The 9,295-nt window shown below is 48.2% G+C and overlaps 1 long non-coding RNA gene across 2 annotated transcripts; it reads left to right on the top strand.

Moving 5' to 3' along the window:
* The first annotated feature begins 3,522 nt into the window (after window positions 1-3,522).
* LOC119235691 (uncharacterized) lies at window positions 3,523-6,100 on the top strand. 2 transcript variants are annotated; one of them, XR_008552765.1, is made up of 4 exons: window positions 3,523-3,781; window positions 3,865-3,979; window positions 4,818-4,903; window positions 5,225-6,100. It is a non-coding gene; the product is annotated as an uncharacterized LOC119235691 (long non-coding RNA). The 2 variants fall into 2 exon arrangements; XR_008552764.1 differs by having other exon boundaries at window positions 3,523-3,979.
* The last annotated feature ends 3,195 nt before the right edge of the window (window positions 6,101-9,295 follow it).

Raw genomic sequence — 9,295 nt, 5'->3', positions numbered from 1 at the left:
GTCTTCCTGTTTGGGGTTGGTGAACTTCCTTTGAAGCCACAGCCTGAAAAAGTTTTTACCAGCACCAGCACCATCCCCCCGCATATTTTGTGCAAGCACAACTTTGAAACAAATCTGGGTCCTTCTTTCAGACAGAGTAAAGACACTAAGTATTTCTAGAGAGACTACTTGGTGGGGGAGGCTCAGAGCCCAAAGCAGTATCCCCAAGATGGCCTTACTCATCTCTTCCTTCCCTACACCACGGGGGGAATCCCCACGGGGGGAAATGACCCTCCAGGGCCACATGAATGTGGAAGTTTCTGCCAGATGGTAGATGAGGGGTGGGGCACGATGAGGATGGGGAGCCAGGCATTTTGACTTTTGCCCTTACTCAATGACTTCTAGAGCTGACAGATAAAATACAGAATACTCAGTTACCTTTTTTTTTTTTTACTCAGTTAATTTTGAATTCCTGAGAAACATTATACCCTTTTAAAATATAGGTATACCTGCTCCATACATATGGGACATAGGCGACAAATTTGTTATCTACTTGAAATTCAAATTTAACTAGGTATCCTGTTTTTTTTCCTATCATTTCCTTTTTTTTTGTAAATATACGAATTAGTCTCCTATTGCTGTGCTTACTATCAACAGTGGTTTGAAATATAACAAATTTATTCTCTTACAGTTGTGCTAGGTCAGAAATCTAAAATCAAGGAGTTGGCAGGGATGCATTCTCTCTTGGGATCTGAGGGGGTACTCGATTCCGTTGCCTGTCTCAGCTCTGGAGCCCCCTGCCGTCTGTAGCTCATACCCTCTTCCTCCAGTCACTTCAACCCCTTGCTTCTGTTGTCTCAGCTACTACTGACTCTGTGTCTCCTGCATCACTCTTTAAATCTTCTTTTTTTAAATTGTCCTCTGCTAAGTTAGATCTATCCTCTTCCAAAACCTGAAAGTGCACCATACATTATTGTTGACTATAGGTATAGTGTGTCCTGTAACATAGTTTTTGCGCTGGAATCCTATTTCGATAATTACTTATTTTCTGCCTCAGGGTTCTTAGAAGGACTTACAATGGATCTTGGGATTACACTGGACCCACCTACATCCCATCTCATAATCCTTAGTTTGATCACATAGCTGCATTTTCTTTTATCAAAAGCTGAATTCATAGTTTCCCTAGATGAGGACTAGGACAACTTTGGGGCCAGTCACTCAAACTTCCAGAGCATCTAGTTCCTCATGGGCAAAATGCGTTCATAAGAGGGAATGCCTTCCCCGGCAAACACTAAATGTCCTACAAGTGGAAGCTTTGGTGGCAAATGGTGAAGGGTAACCCTGTCCAAACGTTGCTGTTCCAGGCATCGGGATACACACCTCCTCTCAACCCAGACACCAGACCCACGGGTGGTACCTGGAGTTCAGGTTGCAGTTCCGGATGCTGCCAGCAGGGGGAGCGGAACGTCGGTCAAAAACCTGAAACCTGGTCTCGGGCAGGGCCGATTTGGGATTCAGAGGTGCCTGGATGTGCCTCCCCCATCCCTCAGTTGAGGGTCATTATTTTTGGTTCCTCCTGGTGTTAACATTTTATTTTATTTTAAAAAAGGTTTATTTTGTTTATTTATGCACACAAGAGCTGGGGTGCAGGCCAGAGGTGGGAGTAGTGGTGAGAGGATTCACCAGAGACAGAGCAGGATGCAGAACAGGCAGATCCACTGCAATAAACTGCTGAGGGGAGCAGCGGGGAGTCAGGAGAGGTCTGATGCGCCATGTGGGTATCTCCCCAGCTGGCTGGGATCAAACCCATGCTGCAGAGACTATGGACAGCCTCACAGTGCTGTGCTCAACCACCTGTGCCACCAGGGAGGCCCCCCATGTGCTTTCAGTTATGCCTTACTACACCCCATGAACAGCAAGCCAGGCTCATCCCATTTCAGATGAGGAAACTGAGCCCTAGAGAGGGAAAGTCACTTGCCTAAGGACTCAAGATAATCAGTGAAAGAAATGGATTTGATCCCAAGTCTCCATGACATCACTACCCCACGTTTTACTTGGCCTGAGAGGTCACGTAGTCTTGCCTCTTTGTTCTCACAGGCTGGGAACCAGGCTCACAGAAGGACAAGACATCAGTCCCAGGATGACTCTGGTTGAGCCGGGACTTGAACTGTCATCTTGGACATGCAGAAGTACCATTCTGAACTTCCCCTCAGAAAAGATCAGTTTCCTCATGTGGAAAATGAGGGACAGTGCCCCTTGGTTGGGGTGCCCTAGGAAGGTCCAGTGGGACAACCCATGTGGAGTTCTGGTACATTGCACCATGAAGTGTCGGTTGATTGGTTGGGCACACCCCACCTGAGAGTCAAAAGATTGCCAGAGGGGTGGCCACTTGCCCCCCATCTTGGTCTGGAGGGTCCCAAATGCCCTGCCCTCCTAGCTTCATGTAGTCTCTGGAGAAAGAACTCTGGGCACTGGGGACATGCTGCAGGATGCCAGTAATGACAACTGTCTCAATCTAAGGCACGTGATCCTGAGCCAGACAATCTTCTAAAACCAGCTTCTGTCTGGATTCAGAGGTAAGACTTACTTAGCACAGCAGTATGGTAGAGGGCAGCTTCTCCGCCTCAGCACTGTCACATTTGGGGCCGGAGAAGTCTTTGTTGGGGATGGCTTGGGCTGTTCTGGACATTGCAGGATGTTTAATAGCCTCCCTAACCTCTAAGTGACAGTGACACCCCACACTCTCAGTGGTGAAGCCCAGAAATATCTCCAGACATCGCCAAATATGCTTTGGGAAACAGAAGTTCCTTCAATTGAGAAGCACCGACAGAGGAGAAGGACAGTTGGCTTCTGGTCAGAAGACAGACATTCATGGGCAGAGATGGGGCGACGGGAGACACCGTGGTCTGCGGCTGCCTGGAAGGTGGCAGGGCAGCCTGGCGTTGGCCCAGGCCGTCTCGCTCCCCTGTCCATCCTCTTCCCCACAGACTAAGTAACTCCCCGAGGCGAGTACCCGCCAGTGTGTGACAGCCCCTAAGCGCATTACCCAGATCTCACAAGGGCCCCGGGGGAGGTGGCTAATCTGCATTTGACAGAGGGAATGTGCCCCAACTCACTCAGTGCCAAAGTCACTGGCAGTGTGGGGGTTTGAATTTACACGGGGAGGCTTCCTATTCTTTGGCCCTCAGCATTCTAAAGAACAAAATGTTCCATCCTCTCAAACGATGCTCGTTGGATGGTACTGACCCAGCCTGAGGTCACGGGCTGCCCAGCCAGCCGGCCAGAGCCTGACTTGGCTTGAGAAGTGTCCAGAGCAGGGAGGGGAGGAGTCGGGGCTTTGGCCAGCACTAGACATGCCAGGCCCCAATGGAAGGGTCGTGTGAAGCTTGTGACCCCTGGGCCTCAAGGAGCCGCGTCTTCGGTTCCTCTGGGCGCCAGCCTCGGACTCAGGAGCAGAATATCACCGGCCACCGATCTAAGCGCGGGATAAAGACGTGCCTGGGCCGGGCTGTGCGGATTTCCCAGAAGTGGTGAGAGCCCAACTGTGTTTTTCTGGTCACACATTGATTTTCTGACCTGAGTCAGCATGACTGCTGGTGGTACAGGCTGTCCTCTCTGTTCCCGGGGGCCCTAGGTCCCCAGCCAGACTGAAGCATTTCCAAAACATTCTCCTGGAACGGTGGGGGCCAAGAGGCGTGGAGACGCCCCACCCCCGGCCCCACCAGTACCAGCTGAAGGACCTACCCAGTCCACCCTCCGTTGTAGACTAACACCCAGCGAGACGACTTCTCGGCACTTCTAAGTATTCACTCACTGTGGGGCGGGGGCCCTGGGGGGCGTGGGCAGGGCAGAGTGCAGACCCAGAGAAGCAAAATCTCTTGTAAGAGTCACACAGAGATGAAGCTGCAGGTGTGAGCTCGTGGGAGCCTTGAGTGTCAGATCTGGCAACGCTCTGGAGATTCCCGAAGTCCCTCAGTCCTCACAACAACCCGCTGGGTAGGTATTGTCAGAAAACAGGTTCAAAGAGGTGGACGTGGCTTGTATAATGTTACTGGAAAGTTCTACTGTGACAGTCAGCTCACTTCTCAGGAGTACAGTCCAAAGCCCCCTATATGGAGGGGAGAGGGATCAAGGAATCCATTGGTGGAATGCGGGGAAATGGGGGGCACTATTTGGAAGCCCTTATGTGGGTGTCATTGTCTTGATGTGCTCAAATTTTTCCCATGGGTGAGCCTGGGCAGAGAGTCTGTGAGGGGTCCATGTGGACCGTGGGGCCTCCTGAGGGGCAGAGAGGTGACAGCAGCAAGAATCTCAGAGCTGGTTGCCAGATTCCTAAGGTGGAGGAAGGAGTTGCAAGAAACCCCCAGGAAGAGAGGAGCATCCATCAAGGTCAAGGGTAACAGGGGTTTGTGTCAATGGCCGCCGCCAAGACACCCAATACTGCCCACAAAGCTCGAGGTCTTGGGATGGTGACAGGCCAAGTGAGACCCTTCCCTTCCCCCCAACATTGCTACCCACCCACCTGGCCCGGCCTGTGCAGACATAGAGAAAAAGCCCAGCACATCTTCTCCCCACTGCCAGGCTGTGCCAGGGGAGGTTAAAACCCAAGTCAAGCTGGGAGGGTTGATTGACCAAGTGTTCTAATTTCTCAAATGATATTGTGTTTGGGACCTAAAGTGACCATGGAATCGTACGTTTCTTGGGAGTGAGCAGAAAGGGGGGTATGTCGGGGATGCATTTACACCCAGTGGCAGGGAAGCTATTTCTCCACTGAACACCCCTTCAAAGGAACATTGGGGGACAAAAATAAAGCTATGTTTTTATTATGTCACAGGTAGGTTTGTTCAACATTCTGGCTGCAGTGAGATGGAGGATTCTTCCAGACAATCCTGGGATGTAAACTTAGAACTCGGTCATGCGGCAGGTAAGGTATGTGGGTACCTCTAGGGACATCATGAGTCCTTGATGGGGCCAGCACAGCTATTATCCCAGACGCCTCAGTTGTTGACATTGGCTCACTGTTTCCTCTTTTTCTGGGGACTGTGACTTCAGAAGTCATCTTACCTAGGAGGTTATCCCCCCTCACCCCTTCACCCATAGGGTGGCCCACAGTCAATGACAAGCTAGTACAGAGGCACACAAGGTCAGTCCTCTGGCAAGATTTTACCTGTGATCACATCCTTGCTTGCTTTCTTTCCTGCCCTGGTTCCTCCCTTCTTGACAGGTTTCTCTTAATAAATCACAGGCACACAATCCCCGGCTCAGGCTCTGCTTCCAAGGAACTGACTAAAGACACCGCTGGGCCCTAGGAGATGCTTTTCTGACTACACTCTTTTGCTAGTTCTGAGCCAGGTACTCATTAACAAGACTTCTGGACCCCAAATCAGACTGTCTTAGCTTCACATCTCATCACATCAAATCTCACTGCTGTGAGCCCCTGGCTAACAACTGGTTATGACACTTCTCATCTGTCAAATGGAAGAAAAACAACCCCCACCCTCTGCCACCACTGCTAGGACTTTGGCAGAATCAGAGATATGCAAGGACCTAGCATGGTGCCTGGCTCCATCTGTGGTGCTAGTGTCCTTCCTCCAGGCTAACAGCACCCACTCTACACACAGGAAGCCACTTTCTTCATCTGCTTGAAGATGCTGCATCCTGGGGAAAGTCCCCAGAGCACCGGATGACTGGGATTCAATTGTAGCAAAATAGCTGCCACCTATGAAACTCCTATGACATGCCAGTCCCTACACATATGTGCTGGTTCACTGTGTCTTCCCAGCTGGTTGAAGCTCATGTGAGTATCTCCTCTATGTGACCACAGAAACTGAGAAAGCCAAGATACCATCTCTGGGGTCCACAGGTTAAAAAATCATGTGTCTAGAGCCTCTCTGGTGTCTCAAGGTGTGAAGTCTCAGCACTAGGAAGCTATCCGCAGCCACTACATCATGCGTTCAATCCCTGGCTAGGGAGCTACCCACAGGGTGCAGCAGACCTCTCCTGACTTGCCTGCTGCTCCCCTCAGCAGTGTATTTCAGTCAATCCATCCACCTGTTCTGCTCCCCACTCTGTCTCTGATGAATCCTCTCACCTACCTACCCCCTGCTACACCCCAGCTCTTGTATGCATAAATAAATAAATCTTCTTTAAAAAATCATGTGTCTAGAATGGCTAAAATGAAAGAGATTCATGCTAGCAATAGGAACTCTCATTTCCCGGGCTGGGCGGGACTCTAGGATGGTACAACTACTTTGAAAAATTGTTTGCAGCAGTTTCTTTAAAAGTTAAGGACTACGTGACCTAGAAATCATACTCCTAGCTCTTGACCCAAGAGGAATGAAAGCATTTGTGCATTAGAAGACACTTCCATGAATATTCTTAGCAGCTCCATTTATAGTAGCCAGAGGCTGGGAAAAAGATATCTTTAGCGTGGTGCCACCCACAGGGGAATGGGGTGAGCAAGCTGTGAAATATGTTTTATATATATACATACACATATATAATAACTTAGCAAAGGAACAAGCTATTGATACTTGCAACAACATGGATTAATCTCAAATTATGCCAAATGAAAGCAAGCAGACCAAAAAAAAGTGTGAATTTATGATTCCCTTTCTATATAATTCCAGAAAATTTAAAGCAATCTATAGTGAAAGAAGTAATCTGTAGTGACCATGATTACCTGGGAATGGGGTCAGGGTATAAAGGGGCCGAAGGAAATTTGGGGCTGATGGAAATGTTAATTATCTTGATTATGGTGATGGACTCATGGGTCTGTCCATATGTTAAGGTTCATCAAATTATGCAATTTTTAAAATATTCATTTATTTATATATATTTTACATCTTTGTTCATTTTTGTACACTGCTAGCTTTCTCCTCTCAGGTGTTGTCCCCATGGGATTCCCACCACCCATTCGCCCATGCACCATCACCTGAGTCCCTGGTGCTCCTCCCTCCCCTGTTTTGATCCCGCCCCCCAGCAGAATGTCTCTGATTTATAGTTGCCTGTTAATTTTTTTATTTATTGTTATTATTTTTTCTCTGAGCCCTTATTTGTTTCCCCTATATTCCTCCAATAAGTGAAACCATCCAATATTTTTCTTTCTCCTTCTGACTTATTTCACTGAGCATACTCCCTTCCATCTCCATCCAAATTATGCCATTTAAATAGGTGCCAGTTCTTACACACCAACTATATCTCAATAATGGCTTTTTTAAAAAACAAGCAGTGAGTGGCACAAACAGGATTTGAACCCACATGTCTGATGTGAAGCTGTTCAGAAGCTGGTGAGTTTTTTTTTTTTTTAAGATTTATTTATTTATGCATACAAGAACTGGGGCACAGGCCAGAGTTGTGGGGGGTGAGAGGATTCACCAGAGACAGAGTGGGGAACAGAACAGGCAGATGAACTGAAATACACTGCTGAGGGGAGCAGTGGGCCAGTCAGGAGATGTCTGCTGCGCCCTGTGGGTAGCTCCCTGGCTGAGGATCGAACTCGTGCTTCAGTGGCTGCAGACAGCTTCATAGGTTGCATCTTAACCCCTTGCTCCACTAGGGTGAACCCAGAAGCTGGTGAGTTATTAAAAGACCTTTTTTCTTTGCTGGGAATATCAAGTCCATAGAAATGACACCACCTCCAGGAAGCCTTCTTGTCCCCTCCACAGAGTACTGTGGCTTTCTAGAAACTGCCTCTCCTTTAGCCTCAGCTAACACTGCCCTCCTGCCTGCATTCATAATTTGTCCACTTAGGGACCTTGGCTTATGCCTTCCCCATATTGTCCTCCAAATATACTGGTAGAGAGCCAGGGGCCAGAATCAGAACTGAATGACTCTGCCATTGACACCGTCTGACCTTGGGGGGGTGCCTGTGCCTCTTAGAGCTTCAGATTCCTCATCTGAATAATAATAGAAGCTACCTCAAGATTGCCTCAAGGATCAAATGAGAGATAGTTGATGTTAAACAATTAGAATGGAGCCTGGTGTGTAATAAAGCACTCAATAAATGTTAACTATTATTGATCTTCACCTGGGCAGTGGCCGCTGACTGTTTAAATTTCTCAGCCTTTGAATCAAGTACTTACCGCCCAAGTTATATTTATTGACATGGAAAGATGCCCAAAGCCTACTGTTGAGGGGGGGAATACAGCTTCAAAACAATAGATACCTCATGGAGGTTTTGAGGATGAAAGGGGAAAAATGGATATATATCTCTGAGTGTGGTTGGTGCCTGGCACACAGGACGTCCTTGCTGAAAACTAGCAGCGATTACTAATGTGGAAACATTTTGAAGCCTGTTCAGTGACACTTGCAAATAGTATCACGTGACTTCCTGTGAAAAAAGATGTTTGCCATTTTGCTTCAACAGTGAATCAGCAAAGATTATAGGGTACCCACCCCAGGGTGGGCAGGCTCATGGTTGATTTGGGCATATGAAAGAATCTTGGTGTCTTCGGTAGACCTGACAGGTCTTTAACCCAGGAGCAGGGAACCAGATGCACTAGCAGACAAGCAGGCAGGGAGGCATGCAGGGAGGCAGGCAGACACTGGGCCTCCCAGCCCTTGCGGCCTCTGTGCTTTCTCTCTACCGTCTCTTGCCCTTATTGATCCTTGGCCTGGCATCTATACTTATAGGTATGTGTGCCCTGGGGTTTCCAGCTCCTTGGGCCCAGTGCCTGTAATTACAGACGCGTGTGCCCTGTGCTCGCATTCCCAAGCACTTTTTGCAATAGCACGTTATCACCTGTGGGTAATGAGTCCCAGGAGGAAAACAAGGCCACAGGTGGCAGCCATAAAGGCTGGCGGCAGGAAGTAGAAAAAAGGTCCCAGTCACTCCATTTCCCTTACGGAAGTAGACCTGCATGTCCCCTTCTGACACGCGAGGGCTGTCGCAGGTAGGTCTGATGTGGATTCCTGAACTTTTTTCTGTGGTTCTGGAGCAAAAGCAAAGCAAAGCTTTGTCCTTTGGCTTTGAGACTCCGAGCTTGTATAAAAGGGGTTCTGTGCATAACTGGGGTGTTTGCAGAAACTGTAGACACGTGAGGGCGCTCTAGGCAGTCTGCAGTAGAGCCTGATGAAAGAATCCAAATGTTACTTCAATTTAAAAAAAATTTCAATTAAAAAAAAATCTAGAGAAAATCCCAGAAGGGTTTGATGCAAATACTGGTAATCTGAGTTAACAGTGTTTTCCTTTTATTAAATTCTCACTATAAGCTCCTAAAATGAGCCCATGGACTTGCAAACTTTACCTCATTACTCAGATCAAGATATGAACCTTTCCTAATACCTTTTCTGCTCACCCTAACCCCACCCAAGA

This window comes from Talpa occidentalis, unplaced genomic scaffold (assembly GCF_014898055.3).
Source record: "Talpa occidentalis isolate TD23 unplaced genomic scaffold, MPIMG_talOcc4v2.1 talOcc4.10, whole genome shotgun sequence".
In the NCBI taxonomy this organism is placed as follows: domain Eukaryota; kingdom Metazoa; phylum Chordata; class Mammalia; order Eulipotyphla; family Talpidae; genus Talpa; species Talpa occidentalis.
The sequence above is the reverse complement of the archived record's forward strand: the minus strand, read 5'-3'. Positions and strand labels throughout refer to the sequence as shown.